Source organism: Capsicum annuum, chromosome 12 (assembly GCF_002878395.1).
Source record: "Capsicum annuum cultivar UCD-10X-F1 chromosome 12, UCD10Xv1.1, whole genome shotgun sequence".
Taxonomy (NCBI): domain Eukaryota; kingdom Viridiplantae; phylum Streptophyta; class Magnoliopsida; order Solanales; family Solanaceae; genus Capsicum; species Capsicum annuum.
This window is the reverse complement of record NC_061122.1, coordinates 202085498-202099770: the sequence shown is the minus strand read 5'-3', so window position 1 is coordinate 202099770 and position 14273 is coordinate 202085498. Positions and strand designations below refer to the sequence as shown.

The 14273-nt window shown below is 33.9% G+C and overlaps 2 non-coding genes across 2 annotated transcripts; both read left to right on the top strand.

Moving 5' to 3' along the window:
• Positions 1-12740: 12740 nt before the first annotated feature.
• On the top strand, positions 12741-12821 carry LOC124889954. Its single transcript, XR_007048866.1, has one exon. It is a non-coding gene; the product is annotated as a small nucleolar RNA Z195/SNORD33/SNORD32 family (small nucleolar RNA).
• Positions 12822-13043: 222 nt separating this feature from the next.
• Positions 13044-13134, top strand: LOC124889967. Its single transcript, XR_007048878.1, has one exon. It is a non-coding gene; the product is annotated as a small nucleolar RNA U31b (small nucleolar RNA).
• Positions 13135-14273: the final 1139 nt, after the last annotated feature.

Genomic DNA, 14273 nt, shown 5'->3' with positions numbered 1-14273 from the left:
ATTAGTTCTCTTTCATTGTTACATTCTCATTTAAAAATTTGTTTTCTTAGTCATTACAGTAACACGTCCTTAAATTATTTCTGTCGATCAGTCTAGTCTCTTAGCTTATAATATTTTCTTTTCAAGGTATTTACTTTAATCAAGAATTTGAATTACTTTATAATTTTAGTTTCTCCTTGATTAGTTAAGCAATAAGAATAGACATACTCTCACCATTTTGAATAATTTTGCATGTACACTATGATGAAATGGTGTTATGGAGTTCAACCATGACGAGGAAATGAGTCAACACCTGATATGGAGTTCAAATAGAGGCGTCACCCAAATGGGGGTCAGGTACGTTTTGGGATATGACAACAAAGACAGGCTACAACTGACTTGTTGTATGAAGCATATACATATAGCTTTATTAAAGTATAAAGCACCTTGCTACTCCCTTCCTTTCTTATCTCATATGTCACTATTTTAAACGTCTCAAAGACCGAACAACTTTTATTACTATACTATATCAACATGCTTTGATACAATTTATATATTATATTCACATATTTTTGCCTTACATGAATTTTAAATACTAAAACATTTTTATTTAGTACTCTTAAATAATTTCTTTAAGGATTTCAGTCTTCTGGACTTAAGGCATTTAAGAGAGTCGATATAGAAATTGGAATAGAGGGAGTGACATTGGATTGGGCCCGTTTCAGCCTTGTCATACCCTGATCCCACTCACATTCTCTCTTTTACTTTATGTATGTGTTATTGAATTATTTATTTACTTTTATTAATCCTTTACTTTAATTCATCACCAAAATTGAGGTGACACATATATTACTAACAAGTTTGCATCATTTGAAGTTTCTCCATACTTTGGCATAAGTTTAATTTATAGTTTATCATTCTCCAAGCTTGTCCTCATGCTAAAAAGCAAAGGAGCTCGTTGAGTCCATAATCCGGAGAAGAGAAAACAATACTCAAATTACGGTACTTTTCACTTACCACTTGTATATCGTGAAAGGTTAGTCTCATATCTCTTGTACTTTCCATTCTTTGTATTAAATGTACACTAATTGAAAGTGTTCTTTATTTGACCACTTAGTTAACAATTAAGTTAAAATAAGAGATCTTTATTTGATCATATAGAATCCCCACGTAAAGTATGAATTCGGCTAGGAACCACCTTTGTGGACCTCGAAAGGTGCCTAACACCTTCCTTTCGAGGTAATTTGAATCTTTACTCGAACTCTAGTGAACTAAGATAAAATGACAAAATAGGTTCGTAGTAGCCTAGACCATTTTCCTAACGCACCTTAATTCGTTAGGTGGTGACTCTTCATATCATCACCCTCAAAACAATCCCAAAAAGAGTTTGTCATGTCTAATCCTGAATCCCGCGAGGAAAATGGGCCGCGAAAGAATGACGACTCTGCTGGGTATCTTAGGTTCTAACCATTACGAATTTGTGTTTTATGTGGGATTCTCTCTATGTGTTCTTATGTGTGTATAATAATATTTGCTTTTGACATAATACATTCCCTTTTTATTGTTCATTTACATCATGAATTATTAGTCTCTTTCCTTTTTTTCCTTTTATGTGTATCTGATATGACTCCATCTTTATTCCTTTCCCTTCTTCTTCTGTTATAGCTTATGTGTTATCATGCTTATTTATTTGTATATTGCTTAGCAGGTCATTTTATTATGTGCTATGTGTTACTACTCTATATATCCCTCACTTTGGAGCTCATTACTCTTAAAATTCTTCTTATGTTAGGACCCTACAATACACTCTTAGGGCCTATTCAATACCTACCTTCAATTTATCCTCCTGACTTATCCGTTAGTATATTGATCATCTCTAGGCTCAACTCTTACTTTGATAAAAGTTTTAGTCTTATTCACAATCTCTTAGTGCAACTTATCATTTTGGATATCCTCTTCCTAATGTTTCCAACGTTTACATACTATTGTCCTACCAAGATTCTCAGACGTTAATATCTTCGTACTCATGACATGCTTTAGCTTTCACAACCTCTTAGTTACATAGCTCTCATAACTTTTATTCACTTGGAATGAGCTTAATTCATCATTTTCAAATGAGTAGAATATTCTTTCTAGACTCCCTCGCGTCCTTCTTGTTCCTAATTGTTAAATCCTTTCTTCTAAGGTTGACTATACTTGAACATCAGAAATGGCTAGTTAAGTGATGCTTATCAATCTTGTCAATAGAGAAGCTGAGCATGAAAGCTTGGGGTTGCATCAAAACAAAGTTATTTCAAACATCAGAAGGATAGAAGGGAAAATAGAGAGAATCAAGGGGATAATGACTAATCTTTGAGGTTTGGTTGAGATGCCACCAGGTTTTTCAGAGCTGATATCTGAAGAAGACTTCAACCCTCCCATCCACACCATGGAGTCCCCTATGCTAACAACTTCACCTATGTCTGATCATGATATGCCCATGTCCCCAAGTCAGTTTTCAATTGCATTGCTAAAAGAACTTATTGAGTTGACAAATACAAGTGAGGACAAAGAGACAGAAGGATAGGTCCCTAACTATAAGGCAGGATTATCTCAACAGCCCAAAATGAATAAGTCACCCAAATCAAGGGAAAAAGACAAGGATAAAATTATGGACCTGAACTTTCCATTGTATGACGGGTTAGGAAACCCTCATTGCTATTTGAAGGCCTATCTTAATGAACTAGCAGTTATAGGGCAAAGTGATGGTCTCAAGATGAAGCTCTTCGTCTGTTCACTTACAGGTCCAGCATTGATGTGGTACGCAAACAAAGGCCCTAGCAACTAGGTTTCTTGGAATCATTTGACAACTGACTTTATTAGGCAATTTGACAATAAGCTTAAAGGGAAGCTCACAGTTGAGGCAAATATGGTTACACCAGCAGTCAAAGAATAAGGGAAAGATGATCATTGACGAGACATTCAAACCTTCGAAGCCTGAAGTTAGTGCACCTCAACATCAATTGATATGGTACCCAGCTCCAGAAATTATCCCAACTTCTAATTATGTCCAAGCTTATTATCCCCATTCTTTTACAAACCCTCTGCCATAGACTGTTTGGTACCCACTTCTATTTATTGCTCCAACATCAAACAACATTCCAGTTTCTTACCCAAGTCTACTCATAAATCAACAATCTTACAAATTCACCAAATCTCAACGTAAGCTTCAAAAAAATCTACCAAGATAGTACACTCTTTTGATTGAGCCGATAGCTCAACTTTATGAGAGACTAAGGATGGCTGGCTACATCACTCCTATTCCTACAATTGTCATGAACACATGTGCACCATGGCTTAATCATTCTAAAACTTGTGCTTATTATTCAGCGATGAAAGGGCACACCACAGAAGAGTGTAGAACTTTAAAAGACAAAATTCAAGCGCTAATTGACGACAAAGTGATAAGTATGGTGAAGCCGAATCATGATGATGAATGATTTACTAGGCTTTACTTGCAAAGGTTCTACATTGATGTAGAGGATATCACGTTGATTCTCCGCTCCAGACTCTCATCATTTGAAATTCCTTCAAGTTTTACATTTTGTAGTTTTTTAATGTCTTCCTTGCTTATGTAATTTGAACTATGATCAACCTAATTCCCTTATGGATACGTAAGCACTCATTTAATAAGTTCGATCCCACCATAATAAAACTTTATTTTCCCCTGCTTTATCATTTTTCTGTACGGAGTTGGATGAATCAACAATGTGATGTGAATCAACAAATCTGATGTTCAACAAAAGTCGATCTTGTTCATTTTCTATCCCTCTTACCTTCTTTATAATAACAATTGCAAACTTGCATCATATACTATCACTGTCCTATTTAGTACGTTAGGATTTTAAATCTTTACCCTGTATCACTTATTAAATCTTAGTCTTGATCCTTGAATACCTTTTGTTTTATATTTATTATGTTTCGAACTTATGTGTTATATGGTAACTTTTGTGTGCCTTACATTTCTTATTTTAAGGTTGTCTAGCATTTGAACATCGAACTCAAGTGACAATCTTTAACATAACGAATATGCTCAAAATCCAAAAAGTTTCCAATCCTCCTTCTCATCGCCCAAGTTAAAATACCATGACTCCTTATCCTTGCCTTACCCACATCCCTTCTCAACAATTCTTTTTGGCACATGACACTTCTGAAAGTGAAAGGATCAAATCAGATGAATGTTGGAGAAGGTTCTGTGACTTAGAAAGAAGGATGAATAAGGAACTGCATTCTAGGGTCTCTACGACTTGAGGTATGAGAAATTATGTATACATCCATGGATTGATTTACCTCCAGGATACAAAGTCCTCCAGTTCAACACATTCGATGGGCTTGGAGATCCAATCACATATCTGAAGGACTATTGTGGCAGACTAATTGGCATAGGGCACAATGAGTCTCTCCTTATGAGATTGTTTATTCAGAGCTTGTTAGGAATGGCACTCACATGGTTCGCCCAACAAAACTTCAACAAATGGTATAATTGGGAAGAATTGGCTTAAGATTTTGTGAGGGAATACAAGTTTAACATCAATACTGGTCCGACAATACGAGAATTACTCGATATAAATAGCGCGACCCATGAATCTTGTAAGGAATATGCAACTCGATAGAGGATAGAGGCTTCTAAGATATGCCCTTCTGTACTTGAGGAGGAATTGGTCCAAATTTTCCTCAAGACACTAGACAAAATATACTTTCAAAAAATGTTCTTCCTGGTCAATCACAACTTTGAGAGTCTAATTTCGATTGGAAAGAATTTAGAACATGAAACAAAGAATCCACCCAAGGAAGAGAAAGAGGATATGCCACCTTCCATGCCCCAAACACAAGGTTATTAATATAATGAGATCCCCGCTGATTTTGGACCTCGAAACAAGGCTTTTCAGATCCACTCCTACTCTATCCAACAAAATCTTAGACATTCATGAAAGAAACATAAGGTGCATCACATGAATTGACGTTCCTGTTTCACGTTACTATTTTACTCGCCTTACGGCTAGCAATATTTTCTTGTTTTCTCTACATTTCGTTGTACTCATGAACTACATTCGACCTGACTTTCATTTTGGGTACGTAGGCAGCCCACTTTGGGTCCGATCTGTATCCAATAAAACAGTTCTTTCCCCCTGTCTTTCACATTCCTACACTCTTAAATCGTTAAGCTAATTAACCCAACTCTTAAGCATATAAAGCCAGATTACATTTGAGGTTACGGTATTCAAATGTAGGACAACCATTTCTCTTGGACTAATGTTTTCTTTGAGTGGTGCAGGAATATAAGACTCCAACTGGGGTAGAATTTTTGAGGTTTCAAGAAAACCCCAAAAATCTCACGATTAAACAATTTATCAATTCACAATGGCGTGCCAAAGGTGCTTTACATTCTAAACTAGGGTAGAAAGTTTTGAGAATTTCTCAAAAATTTTATCACGATGTAGTACAAATCCCAACGGTTCATGGAGTAGAAAAAACTGCCAAGGAGTCGACTCGAGCATGGTACAAATTCATATTTCTTTTGACTGATGACTTTTCTTTAAGTACAGGAACAATTAACAGATACAGATGACAACAATCACTCCATCACAAGAGGCCCAATGATACAAGGTAACAAGAACCACTTCATTATGAGGGAGCACAATAGACAATCCAACATCATAACGAGCAACCACGCAGTTGATTCAACAATAAAACATATACACTTTTTTTTATATTTTATTCACCTTATGGTTGTTCGCTACAATGTTCAATTTTTCTACATGCACATATACACAAGCTAATTATTTTCATCTAGTCAAGCTAAGAATCGCAGGTACAGATCACAATTCCACAGCACATGGAGAAGCCCAAAAGCTGATCCCACGATAAGAAGCCAAGTAGCTGATCACACAATTCTACGATACATGGAGAAGCCCAAAAGCTGATCCCACAATGAGAAGCCAAGTAGCTGATCACACAATGAATGGAGAAGCCTAAAATTTGATCCCATGATGAGAAGCCAAGTAGCTGATCACACGATTTCACGATGTATGGAGAAGCCCAAAAGCTGATCCTACAATGAGAAGCCAAAAGCTGATCCCATGATGAGAAGACAAGTAGCTGATCACACGATGAATAGAGAAGCCCAAAAGCTGATCCCACGCTGAGAAGCCAAGTAGCTGATCACACGATTTCATGATGCAGGAGAAGCCTAAAAGCTGATCCCATGATGAAAATCCAAGTAGATGATCACACGATGAATGGAGAAGCCCAAAAGCTGATCCTATAATGAAAAGCCAAGTAGCCGATCACACGATGAATGGAGAAGTCCAAAAGCTGATTCTATGATGAGAAGCTGAGTAGCTGATCACACAATTTCACTATGCATGGAGAAGCTCAAAAGCTGATCCCACGATGAGAAGCCAAGTAGCTGATCACAGAATTTCACGATGCATGGAGAAGCCCAAAAGCAGATCCATGATGAGAAGCCAAGTAGCTGATCACACGATGAATGAAGAAGCCCAAAAGCTGATCCCACGATAAGAAGTTAAGTAGTTGATCACACGATTTCACAATGAATGGAGAAGCCCAAAAGCTGATCCCACGATGAGAAGCCAAGTAGCTGATCACACGATTTGTCAATGCAAGGAGAAGCCCAAAAGCCGATCCCACAATGAGAAGCCAAGCGGCTGATCACATAATTCCATGATGCGATAGATATACTTTCTTTATTTCTACATTCACGTTATGTTTTCAATTATTTATTTCTTACATGTCTAACCTTTATTATTTAGTGATGTAAAGACGCAGGTCACAAATAAGGAATAACAAAAAGAGAATTTTCGTTTCTATTTTTCGAAATACTACCCTATTCATTCATCACCTGAACTTATCCTAAAACACACATACCTCAACATTTTCAAACTACTCCTTGCATCGTCACTCCAGATCCTGTTCAATACCGTCTAACTTATCCAACACCTTTGTTGAATGCCCGTCCTTTATCATTCATATTTTTTAGGAATATTATTCATTCCTAAATCTAGAACTACATATGGCCTGATTCTCGTAAAACCAGAGATATGTAGGCGACTTGAAACCAAAGTCTTGGCCACACTATTTTTAACCACCTCCCATTGCTTTCTTCTTAGAAAACCATCATCTCGGTCGAACAAAATTGGATACTACATTAACTTTCGTTGCTTGACAATTCTCTTATCATTCTCAAGAAATGAAGGGGCAGCTGTTGACACCCAATTTTGACCCTCCCATTAATCATTTTTTCTCACTCTAGCGTCTATTTTGTTTGCGAGGCCAGAATCGCTATTCTACCTCATTTTATCGAAATTGTGATTCTAGATACTATTTACATTATTTAAACGTTATTTAAGTGTTATTATTATTATTATTACTATTATTTTAATTATTTATTTATTTATTTAATATAATTCACCTGCAAAGTTTTGTTCAATTATTCTTTTCATTTCTCATTTAGTTTATCTTATAAGTATTTGATCAAATATCTAAGAGTTATTATTATTTTATTGTAAATTATTTTTTTACTACAAATATAATGGCTGATTTAATAAGTTAGTATTATTTTCCTTGACTTAGTAATTTAGTATTTACCCATTTTTTATAAAAAAATTATTTAGTCCTAAACAAGTTTCAAATTCAAATATTTTAAATCTTTCATATCAATAAAATCCTCCTAATTTTTTTTCCATTATAGGAAAGAGTATAATTCTCACCAAAACATACTCTCATAAAAAGATCTTTTCCTATTTTATTTTTGTACTCTCTCCTTCAACATCTATTCTATTCCTTCTTAAAAACCAAGGCTTTTTTTAACTCTTGGGGGAGACCTAGAGGAAGATAGATGAGATCACCCCTCTCCCTCATGTTGACTCTCATCAGCAACCCAATTGCCTCTCGCAAAAAGAGCAACCACGACAACACTATTCCAAGTGTACATATACGTTCGTACTCATCTTCCTCATATGAAGGCACACAACAAAGCTTTTCTTCCTCTGCTAACATCATTATATAACCAGTGCTCACGACCATGAAAAGTCCAGAATCTCATCCAAAAACCTCTATTGACGTAGCTTTAAAATCTGGCTCTATTACTTTATGAAATCATACTATTATGGGATAACTTATGGTTCACATGAACTCATGGTAGTTGCATAAAAATATTTGAATATAAAGTTTCATCTCCCAAGCACGCTCTTCCGAGATTTTTGATCCGTAGCTCAGGTCCATCAAGATTTCCATAGAAAGGTCCATTTTTGCTTCAATTTAGTTTTAAACAAGTTCCAAACAAACTTTATTGATATTTATTTGTTTATATGATTAAGACAAATACTTAGTATATGAAAACTATAATGAAATGAAAACTATAATGAAATATCTTACGGTCTATTCTTGCTTTTAATGTTACTTTGTGTCTAATTTACATTATATAGTTTGGGTTAGACAGTAAGAAATATGACCAAATAGGGTTTGGGGTAAAGATATAAGTGTCATCCTTATCTTGAAATCTTTATTTGAATCAAAGTTTATTTCAAATTATATTCTATACATGTTGATCTTTTTGTGATGGTTTGTGTAGAGAATACTTTCTCAATACCATCACATTAATTTTTATTAGTTTTCTCTTATCTTATCTGCTCACATCTTGTCAAGTACCATGTTAAATTTTGTTGGGATGATCATATAAGTTTTAATTGTTAAACTTGAAAGTGCTAAAAACTCCTGTTAATTAATTAGTTTAGAGGTTTTACTTTTGATAGTGCAATTCGTAGTTACAGTTATATATATACATTACTTTTCTTTTAATTAATTCTCTTTCATTGTCACATTCTTATTTAAAAATTTGTTGTCTTAGTCATTGCAATAACACGTCCTTAAATTATTTCTGTCGATCAGTCTAATCTCTTAGCTTATAATATTTTCTTTTCAAGGTATTTACTTTAATCAAGAATCTGAATTACTTTATTATTTTAGTTTCTCCTTGATTAGTTAAACAATAAGAACAGACATACTCTCACCATTTGGAATAATTTTGCATGTACACTATGATGAAATGGTGTTATGGAGTTCAACCATGACAAACAAAGGAGTCAACACCTGATATGGAGTTCAAATAGAGGCTGACCCAACGGGGTTCAAGTACTTTTTGGATATGATGACAAAGACAAGCTACAACTGACTTGTTGTATAAAGCATATACATATAGCTTTATTAAAATATAAAGCACCTTAGTACTCCCTTCCTTTCTTATCTCATATGTCACTATTTTAAACCTCTGAAAGACCGGACAATTTTTCTTACTATACTATATCAACATGCTTTGATACAATTTATATATTATATTCGCATATTTTTGCCTTACATGACTTTTAAATACTAAAACATTTTTATTTAGTACTCTTAAATAAATTTCTTTAAGGATTTCAGTCTTCTGGTCTTAAGGCATTTAAGAGAGTCGATATAAAAATTGGAATAGAGGGAATAACATCGGATTGGACCCGTTTCAGCCTTGTCATACCCTGATCCCACTCACATTCTCTCTTTTACTTTATGTATGTGTTATTAAATTAATTATTTACTTTTATTAATCCTTTACATTAATTCGTCACCAAAATTGAGGTGACACATATATTACTAACAAGTTTGCATCATTTGAAATTTCTTCATACTTTGGTGTAAGTTCAATTTATAGTTTATCATCCTCCAATATTGTCCTCATGCTAAAAAGAAAAGGAGCTCGTTGAGTCCGCAATTCGAAGAAGAGAAAAAAATACACAAATTACAGTACTTTTCATTTACCACTTGTATGTCGTGAAAGGTTAGTCTCATATCTCTTGTACTTTCCATTCTCTGTATGAAATGTACACTAATTGAAAGTGTTATTTATTTGACCACTTAGTTAACAATTAAGTTTAAATAAGAGACCTTTATTTGATCACGTAGAATCCCCACATAAAGTATGAATCCTGCTAGGAACCACCTTTGTGGACCTTGAAAAGTGCCTACACCTTCCTTTCGAGGTAATTTGAACCCTTACCTGAATTCTGATGAACTAAGATAAAACGACAAAATAAGTTCGTAGTATCCTAGATCGGTGCCCTAACGTATCTCAATTCGTTAGGTGGCGAATATTCACATCATCACCCTCAAAACAATCCCAAAAAGAGTTTGTCAAGTCGAATCCCGAATCCTGAGAGGAAAATGGGGCGCGACAAGAGTCAACAAAGTTAAAATCAATAGAACAATGAAAAGAAACTAGGAATTTCATTTCTTGAGCTTATGATGACGTGACACTTGACTATTGGTCCTTGGAATGTTGTTGAAGTTGAAAAATTTTGTTCAAGAATTTAGTTGTTTACTTTCACATTTGGAAGAAGAACTTTCGGCTAAGGTATAGGCGAACAAGGTCTTAGACTCCCTTTTCAAGGTTCAAAAAGTCTTTCACCTTCTTGTACTAATTTGGCAAGACAACCTTTTTGGATGTCTTGTCCCCTTTCCCTTTTTGAACAATCTAGAAAAGTGGTCTTACTCTTTTGTAGTAACTAGACTTTTGGGATGTCTTTTGTTCTTTTAGCACTTTTGTTCCTTTTTTTTTGTTTCAAGATCAAACAACATCCTTTTGAAAATACTTTTTCAAGACAACTTAAGAACACAAGAACAACAACAACAAGCCGTCCAACAACTACCACCACACAACTTGAAACTTAGCTCAAGAACTTGGATTAAGACTCAAGGAGTGTTAGAGAGAAAGAAAACCAACACACGAAACAACTAAGACAAGAAAAATACACCTCGATATAGGCACAAATCTCAGCCAAAATAACAACAACAACACAATTTCGATCAAGACACAAAAATAGACAGATTTGCTTCTTTTTGATTTTTCAGTTTTCTAACACCTTTTTTTATTTTCAAGTTTATGAGCCCAAGATTGATATTGTCGGAATAAGATCTAGCCATGCTCTGATACAAAATGATATAAGAAAGACCACGGAAGGCATAAAAACTACACAAAATAGTCCATAAATTAAGAGCAATCCGAGGACCCTTTGAGTGTTAGTTTCGGTCAACAACAACAACACAAGTACCACGAGTTTACAAGGTGTTTTAACACCAAAACAACAATAATAAAATAAGAACAAGATGAACACAAGATTCGGATTCAACAAAAACACCGATTACAAGATACAAACACTAACACAATTACAAGAAAAGTAAAGATAGATAGTGAGACATAGATTATTACAAAGATTAGGAACTACAGAGTATATTAAACTCAAAAAATCCTGTTGAATGTAACAACAACACCACACTCTTACGGTGATCACCAAGAGAATCAACTCACCTCAAGATCTATCATTTCTAAGAAAAGAACAATATTGACTTTTCCAAGCCCTAAACTATAATGAATAATCCAAGCCCTAACTAAGAACTACACTAAGGTAGTCTACTCTCAAGAGAGAGGATTTTCAATGTTTCATATTTTCATTATTAAACAACTAAAGAGAGAAGACCTAAAAGAGACTATATATAGACTTATTACATAATGAGTGACAAAATGACTCCAATTCCCTTAATGAAGGAGAGGCGGCCATGGACTGTCAAATGGACTAGGCTAAGTTACCAAAATGCCCTTAAGGCTAAGTGACCAAAAATTCCCTTAATAAAGGGAACGAAAACTGTGAACCATCAAATGTAGTCCAAACCCGTGAGTCATCAAGTCTTCAAAGCTCCAAGCAATCTTCCACACATAGGTTTGTCTATTGGCATGCTTAAAATTACCCCTCCAAGTATGATCCCGTGACCTTCATGCGATCAAAGCTTGTTTCTTCACATAGTGACTTTGAATGATGTCATTGAAAGTTAAGGCAGCCATTTGACTTGTATCACTAATAATATATGGACTTTTAGACCTAATATATATGGACACAATATTTCAATAATCAATTGTCAGATTCGTTTCCAACTAAAACTATTTTTTTTGTATGTGTTATTGTAAATAATTAAGGAAAGATAGTAAAAAGAAAATAAATTGAGCTCCAATGAAATAATATTTAAAGTTATTATTAAGGAAAAAGGTGTGAAAAATACTTATACTTTGGCGAAATATGCAGTTATGCATCTTGAAATTTGCAGGGTCCTATGACCCTTCTAGATTATTTTTTACCGTATTTAATTGACATATATTTGACACTTGGACCACTGCGTGTATTTCACGCACATTGAGTGCGTAAGAAAAAAATGTTCGATAAAGGGAAAATATATGCTAGTTAAATACGATAAAAATAGTCTAGGGGTCATAGGACCCCCACAAAGTTTAAGGTGCGTAACTGCAAATTTTGACTAAAGTATTTTTTGCACATTTTTTCCTATTATTAATTATGTAATTACTTATTTTTTCAAACATATAAAAACTGAGAAATATAGAAAAGAAATTGTCGTTTCATCACTTGAGGAAGACGTTGGTGAATGAATCATTATTGGAATAGGATACATATGAGTCATAGTATAAGAGATGCCTCCGTCAGCAAGAATTATTGTGTTTTTGTTTTTTCTTTGTGTATTTTCTTTGGGGTCTATTGAAGATCGTCTTTCTACCTTCACAGGGTAAGGGCATAACTGTGTACACATTATCCTCCCGAAATACTACTTGTGGCATTATATTGGCATTGTTGTTGTTGTTAATCTTGTGTATGGACGATCTTCTTATAAGGTGCGATGATGCTTGTCCACCTAATCTCAAGAGTTCAATGATGAATTCAAGTACATACACTACCATCTGATCTTATAGCATTTGTTGTCCTTTTAAAGGTTTTTGATTTCTATCTTCTTTGTGGGGTATGCGATTTGGTTTAGCTACATAAATTAATCTTGAAATCTCATAATAAAAGATTGGTTTTGAGGTGTTACAACATTTGACTCTTATTGTTCTGCAAGAGTAAACTCATTGAACATTAGGATATAATCTGTTTGCTTTTTTTACTATTAGTATTTATTGTATTTTGGAAGTGGAAGCTAATGTTAGTTAGTATTACCCCAGTATTAAGTTGCATCCAAAATTTTGGATTTGCAAGGTGGTGATAGACTCATTGTATCTGATTCTTTCTAAACAATTATATTTATTTTATATTTGTTTGATTTTATGAAAAATATCTGCACCTTGTATCCTGTTTTTGATGAGTTGGACTCAATTGATACTCGTGTTGTTCTTTGTTTTCATATTCCATTGATCTATGTTACGACATCGTCTTGCTATTATTTTCAAATTGTTTTACTTCTGTTGCTGAAATATCATCCTCTTTTGCAGAGACGAGGTAGTAGAGGAGATACCCAAGGAGCTGCTGACAGATTTTTAAATCAACTAATTAAAATGGATTGTATATATGAATGCCATGAAGATTGTTTTCGTCATCGATGCCACCAACAGGCCTATGATTTCAATGAATTTGTCTCCATACCAAACACATTTAAATAATCATAAATATGTGTATTGTCACTTTTACTAGAATGTAGACTTGTGGTCCAGTTGAAATTTGCTTAAGAAAGGATAAAAATTTCCAAGGCAAGATACTATCTCTCTTTTCATTTCTTAAGTATAAAAACGCCCTCAATTAAATTTGTATTGTACAAATTTAGGAAATGAAAGTTTTATAAATATGGAGTCTAAAATCTAACTACTTTACTTATGCACATAATTAATTAGAATATTCCAAATATTTAAATAGTAGAGTAAGAAACTTTGTAGTACTATTTCTCGAGTATAATCAACATATTTGAAAAGGCAATATATTGGAGATTGATTTCTGTGTCTGTTTGCTCCATTGTTTATTTTGGTTTGACCATTTGTAGGGGTGTGGATATTTAATAGATCTAATAGATTTATTAGGTTTCTAGTGAATCTATTTTTATTTGTGCGTGGACATTCCTTAAATTTTGTTTCAATATTTTTTAATGATTTACTTTTTTCGTAAGATATATTCATTAATTTGTTAATTATTTTATCCTGTAGTAATTACAGAGTTACAAATTTCTGTATAATAATTTATCCTATCTGTACTGTAATATATATCTAATTCTAGATTTTCAATGTTATTTATTATCTTGTGTTGTTCTTCTCGAAGTGAGTTTTTAAAATTATATAAACTATCACATGTACTTTTTTCTAAATTTTCTAAGGTTTTTTCTATCCATATTAATTTTTCTTTTAGATTTTCCATTATTTTCCTAATTCGGTTTTTATA